The 16602-nt window shown below is 41.5% G+C and overlaps 1 long non-coding RNA gene across 1 annotated transcript; it reads right to left on the bottom strand.

The window, feature by feature from the left end:
* Positions 1-13199: 13199 nt before the first annotated feature.
* LOC113888933 lies at positions 13200-15411 on the bottom strand. Its single transcript, XR_003510125.1, has 3 exons — positions 15362-15411; positions 14885-14909; positions 13200-13262 (listed from the first exon to the last, which is right to left on the bottom strand). It is a non-coding gene; the product is annotated as an uncharacterized LOC113888933 (long non-coding RNA).
* Between the last annotated feature and the right edge of the window lie 1191 nt (positions 15412-16602).

Here is a 16602-nt window from a genome sequence, read left to right as displayed (position 1 = left end):
TTGGAAGTCCCTCAAAATATTATTAAGAGACTGATCTAAGATCCAGGAATCACTCTTTTGAGTTTATGTCCAAAGAAGATAAAATGAGAATGTTCAGGAGATATCTACAATCACATATCCACTGCCATATTGTACACAAAATCTAAGAAAACCGCCCAGTGTCTACGGGCAGATAAATAAAAAAGAAAATGGGGTGTACACATACACTGGAAGCCTTTCAGCATTTAATAATGAAGGATACCTTGTCATTCGCAGCACTGTGAATGAAGCTCGAGGATACTGGTAAGAGTGAAATAAGGTAGTCAACGAAGGACAAATACTGCACAATTCCATTTGCCTGAGGTTTCTAAAGGAAAATTCAGATAAGCAGAGAGTGGAAGGGTGGTTCCAAGAACTGGGAGGAGGCTGACAGAGGGATTATCTGTTTAATGGTTATAAAATTTTTGTTGCAGGATGGAGAAGTTCTAGACACAAGCTGAACAACACAGCGCACTGAATTAATAGGACTGACTGGACACTTCAAAGCTTAAGAGGCAAAGCTGGCCTGAACTTCATCTATGCTTTTAAGTTCCTCCTTTCTCAGACTCCTCTAGACCTGGGTGTGGCATGTGGGTACCACCAGGGATCCCTGCAGAAGGAAGGAGCCTCCCCAGTACTGGGGGCCATGATTGAAGGAGAAAGATTCATTCTGAGGCTCTAATAGGAAAGAGTTTGAATGATGGAAATGGCAGATGAATCATGACCAATCAAAATGATATAAGACCTAGTAAGAAATGGGATTTATGACTAAATGAAGGTGTAATTGGCCCAGGAGGGGGATACTAAAACACAGTTTTGTTTTTTATGAATTGTATAGGGCTTCACTGGTGCCTCAGTGCTTAAGAATCTACATGCTAATGCAGGAGATATGAGCTCAATCCCTGGTCTGGAAAGATTCCAAATGCTTTGGAGAAACTAAACCCGTCAGTGCACCACAAGGACTGAGCCGTGTTCTAGAGCCCAGGAACCACAAGTGCTGAGCCCACCTTCCAAAACTACTGAAGCCCAAGAGCCCTAGAAGCCATGCTCTGCAACAAAAGACGCTGCTAAAGTGATACACCTACGCACAACTAGAGAGATGCCCTCATTCTCCACAAGCAGAGAAAACCCTGCAGAGCAATGAAGACCCAGCAGAGCCAAGAAGAAATTCAAGAAAAATTAAAAAGACTCCAGGGTAAACATTTTCCTGGGTAGTGATGAGATTTGTCTTTCAGGGTATTGGATGTTCACTTGGTATAAAATCAATGGATACAGTGAATGTGTATACTTGGTTTAATTTTTATGTACATACTCGTTAATGGTACATGGTGATGGGAAATTTTTTGGGGGGAAGTTGACACCAGTAACAGTGATGTTTAAGGTGATAAATATCGAGGAAAGCACAAGACAGAAAATTCACAGACACATGGAGAATCACACTATTCATTACACACAGAGACACACCCAGTCCCATGGACACAAACCTACACTATTAACCATAGTACAGCTTCCTCCTGGAACTATAGTAATCAGCCACATTGCTCTACTTATACATTACTTTCTATCACTAGGGCCCCTATACTCATTGCCAGCAGGAATTTGGAATCAGTTTGGCCTCTACACTAAAACCGGAGAGAAAGCCCCAACTTTCTCATCTACAAAGTTTTTCTCCCAAAGTGAATGATTCTACAATACATACCATTTTCACATTCTGAAAGGGCCACCTGCAAGTACAGAAGAGAAGACACTATGAGGATAAGATCACATAGATGCACACTCTTTGGTTCATTTAGTGACAGTTCCTGATGAAGAACAGTGGTGGAGTTCAGCAATATCAGAACACACATACTCAGGATGAAAGGCAAGATCTTTGCCTGGAGGATGGAACTTCTAAGATCGTTTGGGTTGGAAATTGCAGAATTCTTTTCTTAGAGGAAATCTGACTGCAGGAGAGAGAAATCTGTACTCAACAGGATGTAATGGATGCTAACAATTTTAATATCCTGTGGACTGAGGCATCATGATCTGGTAATAAGTATCTCACTCTACATTATCCCAACAAGGGAAATCGTCTCTATCTGAAATGAACACCTTCAAAGACTCATAACCGAATTCTACTCAAAAAGAAATGAAACAGTATTTCTATCTCAGACCAGAAAAAAATAAAAAATAAAAAGAACTTTCCTTGGAGACACATGGAGTCTCTTTGGTCCTGTCACAAGTTGGGTTGACTGGCAGGTCCTCAGTGAAACCTAGGGGACACAGAGTAGCTGTTAGAATGCTAGAGAGGAGGCTGAGGAATCATGCAGGATTTTTTCTCTTTGTGTGGACATGGGGTGGTGTGTATGGATGTGGGAGGTTAATAAGCATGGACTGAACGTGTGTTCCTCCATCCTCTTGGAGGAGGAAGGAAAGTAAAGGAGAGGAGGAAGCAAATGAAAACACATCTTTGGCTTTCTAGCTAGAGGAATCTAATCAACATGAAATATTCAATCTAAAAAATGGAAAACTCTAAAATGTGTGTACTCTTCAATGAAAGAAACCCATGACTCCTCCTGCTCGTTTGCTGCTGCTGCTGCTAAGTCACTTCAGTATGTCAGACTCTATGAGACCCCATAGATGGCAGCCCACCATTTGAGCTCCTGCTAAATCGCCACTGTCTCCTGATTTTTCCCAGATCACTCTTCCTCCGAGATCCACAGTTGCTGCTACTCTGTTCATCATGTTTTCTATGAGACTTTGTACTTGATTTAAAGTAAACTCTGTTAGGGGACTGAAATCAATCCTGGGCAAAGAATGCTATTCTATTAATTCACTAATTACTTGTCTTAGAGAAAATCAAATAGACAAGATTTTATATTATTGAATTCCTACCATTTAAAAATAGCTATTATGAATAATATAGTATTTTTCTATCAATATTCGTTTTCTATACAGTGTGTACATGCCCACTGAGCCAGTAGCTGCCCATACTCACAGGGGCCATCTGTTTAGTGGGACAGCTGATTATAGAAAGCACAGTTCCTCCACCAGGTTTTCCTGGGGAGCTAGAGGGACAGAGTAGCTCTTAGGACACAGGTGAGGCTACTCACCAGTCACTCAGCTTTTTTTTTTTTTTTTGATAGGGACAAGGGGTGAAGTGTATGCATGAAGGGGTAAGTAACTATGGACTAAGCTGCAGTTGAATCATCCTCTTTGCTGGATGAAGGAGAACAAACGAGAGGAGCAGGAAAGAAGTGAAAGAGAGCCTCTGCATTTTAACAAGTGATCTAATAATAACCTAAACAGTGGGGAAAAAGCAACACTAAAATGCATTCCAGCTTTAAATGACAGAGATGAACATCCCTCCTGCTTGTTTGGAGCATCTGCTAAATCAGTCCAGGATTTCTTCCTAGATCACTCCCTCCCCAGGATGCAAAGTTGCAGCTATTGAAATGAACAAGTTTTCTGTGAGATTTTGTTCTTGATTAAAAGCAAGCTCTATTAGAGGACTGAATTCAATCCTGCCTTTACAAATATCTATTATCAATCATGTGATATTTTTTCCCAGTCTTCACTTTCCAAACAATATCTGCATGTCCACTGAGACAGTGGCTGTCCACAATGAGAGAAGTGATACATTTAATGGGACAGTTCATTATGGAGAGGAACCAAGGGTGAATGCTGACTGTCTGTGACCCAGCGCTTTAGGAGATTACAACGACTCATAGTCATGAGGCTAACTATCGAAATCGAATGTGAGATCTATTTGACACATTCCCTAGAGTGTGTCTTACCAGGTTTAATCAATGTAGGGCTTGTGGTAATATCATATAGTAAAATGAAATATCTCCCTGATGATAATCTGCTTTATTCCTTGTTTAAGCATGACACTAGCACCAAGAGATATGACCAACATTGTCTACACAAGGCTGCAAAACTCTAACAATCTGTGAGTTCACCAGGGGATGCAAACCCCGAGGTGCCTTTCACAATAATGACTGTGCCAAAGTTAGCTGTTAATCCACTTTGCTTGCCCTGGTTTTGGGACCACTGTGCCAACCTTATAATGATGGGCACGGTCTGGATGCGAGCTTATAGTACCTCCAGGTATAAACATAGATGCAGGGACCCCTTGTTTCATGACTAGGATTTCAAGGATGAGTGATCAGTTCAGGTGAGGTGTGCAGACCAGAAACACTGGAAGCCCCCTAGGTTCTAAGTTTGGCTTTTCCACTTAGGAGGACAAGGGCTTGGGCCATTTTTCTCAGCAGCATCTTCATCTGAGGAAAATGAATATTAATGAAACTTGAGGAATGGCTGAGTTGAGGAAACAATCAGGTAACGTATAATCAGTGGGCAGTGGTGATGAGAAGTGTTTAGAAAGTTCACAGTTGACTTGTGCTGTGTAAGGGGGAAAAATCTCCTGAGGAAACACACATACACACACTTTAAGAATCACATCACAGGGGCTTACACATGGGCCCCCAACCCTGATTCATACAAACTCACATCATCTAAAAGATGTGGTTGTTTCCAGGGACCATAGAACACAGACATTGTTCTTAATGTGAGATCAGTCTTTTCTCAGAACCCCCAACCCTCACTCCCGTTAGGAACCCAGTATTAGGGTGACTCTGCAAAGCTAGCTGGCAAGAGAGCCCCACAATCATCAGCTAAATTGTTCCTCAGCAGAGGGACGGTTGCTGAATATTTACCATGTTCATTGGCTGCTCCGGCTGCCTGTGATTAGAGAAAAGAAAACTGTGAGGGTGGCAGCATTGCGTGTTCTCTGCAGTAACTTTTATGTTATCTGATTTTTTTGTTTTCCTCAGGTAACTAAACTCTTTAATAAATCATTCATTCCAAAATAAAACAGAGAGGACCCTTGTTGAAAAGGCTGGGCTCTTTCTTTTTTTTTTTTGGTCTTTTATTTATTATTTTTTTTCTAATTTTATTTTTAAACTTTACATAATTGTATTAGTTTTGCCAAATATCAAAATGAATCCACCACAGATATACATGTGTTCCCCATCCTGAACCCTCCTCCCTCCTCCCTCCCCATACCATCCTTCTGGGTTGTCCCAGTGCACTAGCCCCAAGCATCCAGTATCGTGCATCGAACCTGGACTGGCAACTCGTTTCTTACATGATATTTTACATGTTTCAATGCCATTCTCCCAAATCTTCCCACCCTCTCCCTCTCCCACAGAGTCCAGAAGACTGTTCTATACATCAATGTCTCTTTTGCTGTCTTGTACACCGGGTTATTGTTACCATCTTTCTAAATTCCATATATATGCGTTAGTATACTGTATTTATGTTTTTCCTTCTGGCTTACTTCACTCTGTATAATAGGCTCCAGTTTCATCCACCTCATTAGAACTGATTCAAATGTATTCTTTTTAATGGCTGAGTAATACTCCATTGTGTATATGTACCACTGCTTTCTTATCCATTCATCTGCTGATGGACATCTAGGTTGCTTCCATGTCCTGGCTATTACAAACAGTGCTGTGATGAACATTGGGGTACACGTGTCTCTTTCCCTTCTGGTTTCCTCAGTGTGTATGCCCAGCAGTGGGATTGCTGGATCATAAGGCAGTTCTATTTCCAGTTTTTTAAGGAATCGCCACACTGTTCTCCATAGTGGCTGTACTAGTTTGCATTCCCACCAACAGTGTAGGAGGGTTCCCTTTTCTCCACACCCTTTCCAGCATTTACTATTTGTAGACTTTTGGATCGCAGCCATTCTGACTGGCGTGAAATGGTACCTCATAGTGGTTTTGATTTGCATTTCTCTGATAATGAGTGATGTTGAGCATCTTTTCATGTGTTTGTTAGCCATCTGTATGTCTTCTTTGGAGAAATGTCTATTTAGTTCTTTGGCCCATTTTTTGATTGGGTCGTTTATTTTTCTGGAGTTGAGCTTTAGGAGTTGCTTGTATATTTTTGAGATTAGTTGTTTGTCAGTTGCTTCATTTGCTATTATTTTCTCCCATTCTGAAGGCTGTCTTTTCACCTTGCTAATAGTTTCCTTTGATGTGCAGAAGCTTTTAAGTTTAATTAGGTCCCATTTGTTTATTTTTGCTTTTATTTCCAATATTCTGGGAGGTGGGTCATAGAGGATCCTGCTGTGATGTATGTCGGAGAGTGTTTTGCCTATGTTCTCCTCTAGGAGTTTTATAGTTTCTGGTCTTACGTTGAGATCTTTAATCCATTTTGAGTTTATTTTTGTGTATGGTGTTAGAAAGTGGTCTAGTTTCATTCTTTTACAAGTGGTTGACCAGATTTCCCAGCACCACTTGTTAAAGAGATTGTCTTTAATCCATTGTATATTCTTGCCTCCTTTGTCAAAGATAAGGTGTCCATATGTGCGTGGATTTATCTCTGGGCTTTCTATTTTATTCCATTGATCAATATTTCTGTCTTTGTGCCAGTACCATACTGTCTTGATAACTGTGGTTTTGTAGTAGAGCCTGAAGTCAGGTAGGTTGATTCCTCCAGTTCCATTCTTCTTTCTCAAGATCGCTTTGGCTATTCGAGGCTTTTTTGTATTTCCATACAAATTGTGAAATTATTTGTTCTAGCTCTGTGAAGAATACTGTTGGTAGCTTGATAGGGATTGCATTGAATCTATAAATTGCTTTGGGTAGTATACTCATTTTCACTATATTGATTCTTCCAATCCATGAACATGGTATATTTCTCCATCTATTAGTGTCCTCTTTGATTTCTTTCACCAGTGTTTTATAGTTTTCTATATATAGGCCTTTAGTTTCTTTAGGTAGATATATTCTTAAGTATTTTATTCTTTCCGTTGCAATGGTGAATGGAATTGTTTCCTTAATTTCTCTTTCTGTTTTCTCATTATTAGTGTATAGGAATGCAAGGGATTTCTGTGTGTTGATTTTATATCCTGCAACTTTACTATAGTCATTGATTAGCTCTAGTAATTTTCTGGTGGAGTCTTTAGGGTTTTCTATGTAGAGGATCATGTCATCTGCAAATAGTGAGAGTTTTACTTCTTCTTTTCAATTTGGATTCCTTTTATTTCTTTTTCTGCTCTGATTGCTGTGGCCAAAACTTCCAAAACTATGTTGAATAGTAATGGTGAAAGTGGGCACCCTTGTCTTGTTCCTGACTTTAGAAGAAATGCTTTCAATTTATCACCATTGAGGATAATGTTTGCTGTGGGTTTGTCATATATAGCTTTTATTATGTTGAGGTATGTTCCATCTATTCCTACTTTCTGAAGAGTTTTTATCATAAATGGGTGTTGAATTTTGTCAAAGGCTTTCTCTGCATCTATTGAGATAATCATATTGTTTTTATTTTTCAATTTGTTAATGTGGTGTATTACATTGATTGATTTGCGGATATTGAAGAATCCTTGCATCCCTGGGATAAAGCCCACTTGATCATGGTGTATGATCTTTTTAATGTGTTGTTGGATTCTGCTTGCTAGAATTTTGTTAAGGATTTTTGCATCTATGTTCATCAGTGATATTGGCCTGTAGTTTTCTTTTTTTGTGGCATCTTTGTCAGGTTTTGGTATTAGGGTGATGGTGGCCTCATAGAATGAGTTTGGAAGTTTACCTTCCTCTGCAATTTTCTGGAAGAGTTTGAGCAGGATTGGTGTTAGCTCTTCTCTAAATTTTTGGTAGAATTCAGCTGTGAAGCCATCTGGACAGGGGCTTTTGTTTGCTGGAAGATTTTTGATTACAGTTTCAATTTCCGTGCTTGTGATGGGTCTGTTAAGATTTTCTATTTCTTCCTGGTCCAGTTTTGGAAAGTTGTACTTTTCTAAGAATTTGTCCATTTCTTCCACGTTGTCCGTTTTATTGGCATATAATTGTTGAAAGTAGTCTCTTATGATCCTTTGTATTTCTGTGTTGTCTGTTGTGATTTCTCCATTTTCGTTTCTAATTTTGTTGATTTGATTTTTCTCCCTTTGTTTCTTGATGGGTCTGGCTAATGGTTTGTCAATTTTATTTATCCTTCCAAAGAACCAGCTTTTGGTTTTGTTGATTTTTGCTATGGTCTGTTTTGTTTCTTTTGCATTTATTTCTGCTCTAATTTTTAAGATTTCTTTCCTTCTACTAACCCTGGGGTTCTTCATTTCTTCCTTTTCTAGTTGCTTTAGGTGTAGAGTTAGGTTATTTCATTTAAGATCTTCAACTTCAAGGAGGAAAAATTTCTACTTACGAAAGTGCCTACAGTAGTAATTGATAGTACTTTTAGTGTCCTTTTGAATCAGGGCTGTGTTTATAACAGATTTAACGTCAATATTTCACCAGCAAGGAATTTCATACATAAGTGCTAATATACATTGTCTGATTACTATAACTGTATTTCGCTGAACAAAACATAAAGAAGTGAAGCAGCAGTCTATGTGAGACACAGAGAGTTGAGCTTACCTCCAAGGGATGCAGGGGCGGCTCCTCAGCCCCAGCCTGGGGCAGATCCAACACCAGGTGCTCCTGGGGAGCTAGAGGGAAACAGAAGGCCATCAGGACAGATGAGAGGCTGCTTCCAAAGATCTCAGGCTTCTTTTTTGTTTGTTTGATGGGACATGGGGTGCAATGTGTACATGAGAGAGGTTAGTAACTATGAACTGAACTGTTCTTGAATCCTCCTCTTTGCTGGATGAAGTGCAAAAAAAGGTGACAAGCAGGAAGGCAATGAAAGAGATTGGCTGCATTTAACTGGTGATAACCAAACTGATGGGGAAAAGTGAAACATTACAATGCATGCCAACCTTCAGTGACAGAGACGCATGTACCTCCTGCTTGTTTAGAGCTTCTGGTACATCACACCTATCTTCTGGATTTCTTCCTAGATCACTCAAGCCTCAGGATCCACTGTTCCAGCTATTGTACCTACCAAGTCTGGGAGACTTGATTCTTGATTAAAGGCAAACTCTTGTTAGAAGACTGAATTCAATACTACCTTTCCAAACAGCTGTTATCAATCATGTGATGTTATTTCCCAGGCTTGATTTTCCAGTGTTTGCATGTCCACTGTGTCAGTGCTATTCACACTCACAGAAGTCATACTTTTAGTGGGACAGTTCATTATGGAGAGGAAGCATGGAGTGAAAGTTACTCTCTCTGACCCCACTGTGCATGAGATTTACAACAAGGATCATGGTAACTAGACTATCATTTTCCACTGTGAGCTTTATTTGACAACTTCCCTTGAGTGTGTACTACAGGGTTTAATCAATGCGAGGTTACAGTAATGTTACCCAGTACAATGAAATATATCTCTGATGAGAATATGCTTTTGTCCTTGTATAATCAAAGACAGGAACACCAACATATATGACTTCCACTCTACAAAAGGTCATGCAACACTCAGAATCTGTGAGTTTACCAAGAGGATCTGAGTCCCGATTACTTTTCACAATAATGACTGTGCCAAAGTTGGCATTAATCTAACTATGGTTACCCTGCGTTCCTTGAAAGGGTGACCACCTTATAATGATGGGCAGGATCAGGACTCCTGGACCTACTAGTACCTCCAGGGATGGACATCGATGTAGGCACCCTGGTGCCCCATGACTGAGGATCACATGACTGACTGGTAAGAGCAGGTCACTCCTCCAGAGGAGCCAAATTGGGATCAACACTAGGTACTCAGTTTGGCTTTTTCACTACGAGGTCAAGAATGTTGGGCATTTGTATCATTTCCATCTTCACCTGAGGAAAATGAATATTAAGCTAGTTTGAGGAATGGATTCCCTGATTGCTCAGTTGTTAAAGTGTACACCTGCAATGCTGGACACCCCGTTCGATCCCTGGGTTTGGAAGATCCCCCAGAGAAGGGAAACACTACCCACTCCAGGATTCCGGCCTAGAGAATTCCATGGACTCTAGTCCACGCGGCCTCAAAGAGTTGGACACAAACTGAGTGACTTTCACTTTGGCTTTTGAGGAAAGACTGAGTTGAGGAAAGAATCAGGTAATGTATAGTCAGTGTGCAGTGGTGATGAGAAGTGTTTAGAAAGTTCACAGTTGACTTGTGCTGTGTAAGAGGGAAACATGTCCTGAGGAAACACATATACACACACCTTAAGAATCACACCACACAGGCTTACACAAGGGCCCCCAACCCTGATTTACACACACTCACATCAGCTAAAAGATGTGGTTGTTTCCAGGGACCATAGAACACAGACACTGTTCTTTCTTTGAGATCAGTCTCTTCTCAGAACCCCCAACCCTCACTCCTGTTAGGAATCCAGCATCAGGGTGACTCTGCAAAGCTAGCTGGCAAGAGAGCCCCACGATCATCAGCTAAACTGTTCCTCAGCAGAGGGACGGTCACTGAATATTTACCATGTTCATTGGCTGCTCCGGCTGCCTGTGATAAGAGAGAAGAAAACAGTGTGAGGGTCGTAGAATCATGTCTTCTCTGCAGTAACTTTTATGTTATCTGATTTTTTGTTTTCCTCAGGTAACTAAACTCTTAAAAATATCAATCATTCCAAAAGAAAACAGAGAGGACCCTTGTTGAAAAGGCTGGGCTCTTTTACTTAAGATCTTTCCATTTCAGGAGGAAAAAATTCTACTGAGGAAAGTACCTACAGTCGTAATTGATGGTATTTTTAGTATCCTTTTGAATCAGGTCTGTGTTGATAACAGATTTAACGTCAATATTTCACCAGCAAGGAATTGCATACATAAGTGCTAATATACATTGTCCGATTACTATAACTGTATTTCACTGAATGAAACATAAAGAAGAGACGCAGCAGCCTTTGTGAAACACAGACTGTTGAGCTTACCTCCAGGGGATACAGAGGTGGCTCCTCAGCCCCGGCCTGGGGCAGTTCCAACACCAGGTGCTCCTGGGGAGCTAGAGGGAAACAGAAGGCCATCAGGACAGAGGAGAGGCTGCTTCCAAAGATCTCAGGTTTCTTGTTTGTTTGTTTGATGGGACATTGGGTGGAATGTGTACATGAGAGAGGTTAGTAACTATGGACTGAGCTGCTCTTGATTCCTCCTCTTTGCTGGATGAAGTACAACCAAGGAGACAAGCAGGAAGGTGATGAAAGAGATTGGCTGCCTTTAACTGGTGATAACCAAACCAATGGGGAAATGTGAAACATTACAATGCATGCCAGCTTTCAATGACAGACCCATGACCCTGTTTTCTGTTTCGAGCTTCTGGTACATCACACCTATCTTCTGGATTTCTTCCTAAATAACTGCATCTGCAGGATGTGCTGTCTCAACTATTGTACTTAACAAGTCTGGGAGACTTTATTCTTGATTAAAGGCAAACTCTTGTTAGAGGGCTAAAGTCAATACTACTTTTCCAAATAGCTATTATGAATCATGCAATGTTATTTCCCAGGCTTGATTTTCCAAACAATGTTTGCTTGTCCACTGAGTCAGTGGGGGTTCACACTCACAGAAGTCATATTTTTAGTGGGACAGTTCATTATGGAGAGGAAGCATGGAGTGAATCTGACTGTCTCTGACCCAGCTATGCATGAGATTTACAACAAGGATCATGGTCACTAGACTATCAGTTCCATTCTGAGCTTTATTTGACAATATCCCTTGAGTGTTTACTGCAGGGTTTAATCAGTGTGAGGTTATGGTAATGTTACCCAGTACAATGAAATACATCTCTTTTGATAATATGCTTTTGTCCTTGTGTAAACAAAGACAGGAACACCAACACATATGACTTCCATGCTACAAAAGGCCACCCAACACTCAGAATCTGTGAGGTTACCAGGAGGATATGAGTACTGAGATTCTTTTCCCAATAATGACGTTTCCAAAGTTGGTGTTAATCCACCTATGGTTACCTGAGTTCCTTGACCACTTGCCCACCTTATAATGATGGGCAGGATCTGGACCCCTGGACCTGCTAATACCTCCTGGCATGGATATAGATGCTGAGACTCCCTTTCCGCATGACTGAGGATCACATTGGTGACTGGTAGGAGCAAGTCACTCCTCCAGAGGAACCAAACTGAGATCAACCCTGGGTACTAAGTTCGGTTTTTCCACTAGGACGTTAAAAATTTTGGCCATTTGTCCAATTACCATCTTCACCTGAGGAAAATTAATATTAAGCTATTTTGGGGAATGGATTCCCTGATAGCTCAGTTGTTAAAGAGTCTGCCTGCAATGCTGGATACCTGTGTTTTATCCCTGGGTTTGGAAGATCCCCTGGAGAAGGGAAAGGCTACCCACTCCAGTATTCTGGCCTGGAAAATTCCATGGACTGTAGTGCATGGGACCGCAAAGATTTGAATACAAACTGAATGTCTTTCACTTTCACTTTTGAGGAAAGACTGAGTAGAGGAAAGAGTCAGGTAATGTATGGTCAGTGTGCAGTGGTAGTGAGAAGTCTTTAGAAAGTTCACAGTTGACTAGTGCTGTGTAACAGGGAAACCCCTCCAGAGGCAACACACACAGACACAGAGCTCCAGAATCACACCACTTGGGCTCACACAAGGGCCCCCAATTGTGATTCACACAAACCCACAACATCTAAATGATGTAGTTGCTTCCAGGTACCATAGAACAAAGACACTGTTCTTTCCAGGGAGATCAGTCTCTTCTTTTCACCTACAGCCCACACCCCAAGTAGGAATCTGGCATCAGGGCCACTCTCCAACCAGAGCCAGAGAACCCCACCTTTATCAGTTGGATTGTCCGTCAGCAGAGTGATGATCCGTGAATATTTACCGTGTTCACAGGCTTCCCCGGATTCCTGTGATTGCAGAGAAGAAAACAGAGTGAGTGTCTCAGCATCTTGAGTTTTCTGCTCTAAGTCTTCTCTTATCTGGTTTTTGTCCTCAGGTAACTAGCACTCTTTACTTCAGTGGCTCCAAAATAAAACAGACAGTCTTCTGTTGGGAAGACTGGTCTGTTTCACATAAGATCTCTCAGTTTTAATTTGACCAACGTTTACAAATTGTTTTTCAAGAAAGAACACTTTCTGTTGAGCAAAGTACCTACAGTAATAAATGATGCTGTCTTATTTAAATGTCCTTTTGAATCAGGACTGTGTTGATAATAGATTTATCCTCTCTACTTTCCCAGCCAAGGATTTGCATGCCTCAGTGGTAACGCAAATTCTCATATTACTATAACTGTGTTTGACTGAATGGAAAATAAAGAAGTGAAGCCGCAGCCTTGCCCCGGTTAAGAGAGGTGCACTTACGTCCACCTTCCTCAGAGGCTCGTCCTCAGTCCCGGCCTGAGGCAGCTCCACCGCCATGTCCTCCTGGGGAGCTGGAGGGACACAGAACAGCATAGAGACACAGGTGAGGTGCTCACTAACCTCTCAGGAGCCTTTTTCTTTGAAGGGGCATGGGGTGGAGTGTATGCATAAGGCATTAGTAACTATGGACTGACTTGCAGTTGAATCATCCTCTTCATTGTATAAATAAGAGCAAATCAGAGGAGCAGGAAACTTCTGTATTTTAACTAGTGATAACATAACAGTTCGGGAAAAAAGAAACACTGGAATGCATGCCACCTTTCAATGACAAAGACTCATGAAACTCCTGCCTGTTTATATCTTCTACAAAACCACTCCTATCTGGAAGGATTTCTTCCTAGATCACTGCCTCCCCAGGATTCAATTTCAGCTGATGCACTTATTAAGTTTTCTATGATATTTTGTTCTTGATTAAAAGCAATCTCTGTTAGAGAACTGAATTCAACCCTACCTTGCCAAATAGCTATAATCTATCATGTGATGTTTCTTCCTAGTCTCCATTTTCTGAACAATATTTGCACGTCCACTGAGTCAGTGTTTGTTCACACTCATTGAAGCCATACATTTAGAGGGACAGTTCATCATGGAGAGAACGCATGGGGTAAACGTTGACCTTCTTGGACCCTGGTGTGCAGGAGGTTCACAACAAGAGTCAAGGTCACCAAGGAGAATGTCAAGTTCCACTGTGAGATCTATTTGACACCTTCCCTTAAGAGTGTGCTACAGGGTTTAACCAATGTACGGCTTATGGTAATGTCACCCAGGACAATGAAATATCTCCCTGGATGACACTCTGCTTTTGTCCTTGGTTAAGCAATGACACTAGCACCAACAGATATGGCCTGTACTGTCTAAACAAGGGAATGCAACTTTCAGATCTTTGAATTCCCTAGGAGGATATGAATCCCAAGGTGCCCTTCACAGTAATGACTGTGGCAATGTTGGTGATAATCCACCTATGTTTGCCCTGGGTTCCATGACCACTGAGCCCATCTTACAATGAAGGGCACAATCTGGACCTCTGGAGCTCTAGTACCTCCAGGCATAAACGTAGATGCAGGGACCCCCTTGCTCCATGACTGAGGATCCCACGGTTGAGTGATAAGTGCAGGTCAGGGGTCCAGAGCAGACACACTGGGACCACCCATAGGTTCCCAGTTTATTCTTTTCCACTTTGGAAGTCAATAGCTTGGTCCATATTTCTCAGCACCATCTCCATTTGAGCAAGATGAATATTAACCGAACTTGAGGAATGACTGAGATGAGGAAAGACTTAGGTAATCTACAGCCAGTGCACAGTGTGTTGAGAAGTGTTTAGAAAGTTCACCGTTGACTTGTGCTTTATAAGAGGGAAACACATCCTGAGGAAACACACACAGACAGCTTGAGAATCACACTGCATGGGCTCACACATGGGACCAAAACCCATGCATCTAAATGATGTAGTGGTTTCCAGGTACCATAGAGCACAGACATTTTCTTTCCTGGGAGATCAGTCTCTTATCTGCACCCTGTGCCTTCACCCTCTTTAGGAATCCAGCATCAGGGCGACCCTCCAAACAGAGCTGGCAAGAGATTGCCACCTTCATCATCTAGATTATTTTCATCAGAGGGATGATCCCTGAATAATTACCGTGTTCACTGGCTTGTTCACAGGCCTGCAATTAGAAAGAAGAAAACAGTGTGAGGGTGTCAGCATCTTCAGTCCTGTGCGTTCAGGTCTTTTGTTCTCTTTTTCTTTTCAGAAAACCAAATGGGCATGTGCTGTTGCATCCATAGCCCCAAAATAACACATAGAGAACACCTGTGGGAAAGGCTGGAGCTCCTCCTGGAAGAGCACTCCAGCTCATTTTCACCAGTAATTAAAAGTTTCATTTCTGGAAGGAACAGTTTCTGCTGAGGAAACTGATCCCAATTCCAGTTTTTAATTTATGTTGTAATTTTTGAAAAACATCCTTTTGAATAAGTTATCTGCTGGGAGAAATTCATCCATCAAATTAAAAACTGTTTATATGAACTGTCTTGAATATTTTGAACCTTTATCTGAATTCAGCTAGAAAATAAAGTCATTAAGCAACACTTTTATATCAGATGAATAGGAGGCACTTACTGTGGAGTTGGGCAGAGCCTCTTCCTCCAACGTTGAAATGGATAGCTCCTCAAGCTGGTCCTCGGGGAGCTCTAGGAGGACATAGAGGAATTTTCAGGACACTTGTGATGCTGATGGGGAAGACCATGTTAATGTGGATACATCGGAGGAGTGTGTGGATGTGGGTGGTTAATGTGTGGGCTAAAATCTGTTGGACAACCTTTATCATGGGTGGAGGAAGGCAAAGGAGATGAACGTTTCAGAAATGAGTCAGAGAGCCTTAAGCTTTCTGGCTAAGGGGATCGACTTGAAACTCGGTCTGACAGAGGGAAGCACTAAAAATCACACTATGCTTCAGTAGTCATGTACTGTTGTGAGACTTGGACCATTAAGAAGGCTGAGTGCCAAAGAATTAACGCTTTAGAATAGTGGTGCTGAAGAGACTCTTGTGAGTTCCTTGGACAGCCAGGAGATCAAACCAGATAATCATAAAGGAAATCAATCATGGATATTCATTGGAAGGACTGATGCTTAAACTTCAGTACTTTGGCTGCCTGATGTAAAGATTAGGCTCACTCGAACAGCCCCTTATGCTGGGAAAGACTGAGGGCAGGAGGAAAAGAAGGGGCCACAGAGGATGAGATATCTTGATAGCATTATCGACTCAATGGACATGAATTTGAGCAAACTCCAGAAGATAGTGAAAGATAGGTCAGCCTGGTGTGCTGCTGTCCATGGGCTCACAGACATAAACTAGGGACTGAGCATTGTCATCAAAAATAAATTGTATTTATTCTTCTCATAATTTTTAAGAATTAAAAAGTTCCATCAGTTCAGTTCAGTTGCTCAGTCTTGTCCAAGTCTTTGTGACCCCATGAATCGCAGCACACCAGGCCTCCCTGTCCATCACCAAATCCCAGAGTTCACCCAAACCCATGTGCATTGAGTTGGTGATGCCATCCAACCGTCTCATCTTCTGTCATTCCCATCTCCTCCTGCCCTCAATCTTTCCCAGCATCAGGGCCTTTTCAAATGGCTCAGCTCTTCACATCAGGTGGCCAAAGTATTGGAGTTTCTGCTTCAACATCAGTCCTTCTAATGAACACGCAGGACTGATCTCTTTTAGGTTGGAATGGTTGGATCTCCTTGAAGTCCAAGAGACTGTTCAGAGTCTTCTCCAACACTGCAGTTCAAAAGCATCAATTCTTTGGTGCTCAGCTTTCTTTATAGTCCAACTATCACATTCATACATTCATACTGGA

The sequence above is a fragment of the Bos indicus x Bos taurus genome, unplaced genomic scaffold (genome assembly GCF_003369695.1).
Source record: "Bos indicus x Bos taurus breed Angus x Brahman F1 hybrid unplaced genomic scaffold, Bos_hybrid_MaternalHap_v2.0 tig00003231_arrow_arrow_obj, whole genome shotgun sequence".
NCBI lineage: Eukaryota > Metazoa > Chordata > Mammalia > Artiodactyla > Bovidae > Bos > Bos indicus x Bos taurus.
This window is presented reverse-complemented; position numbering and strand designations above follow the sequence as displayed.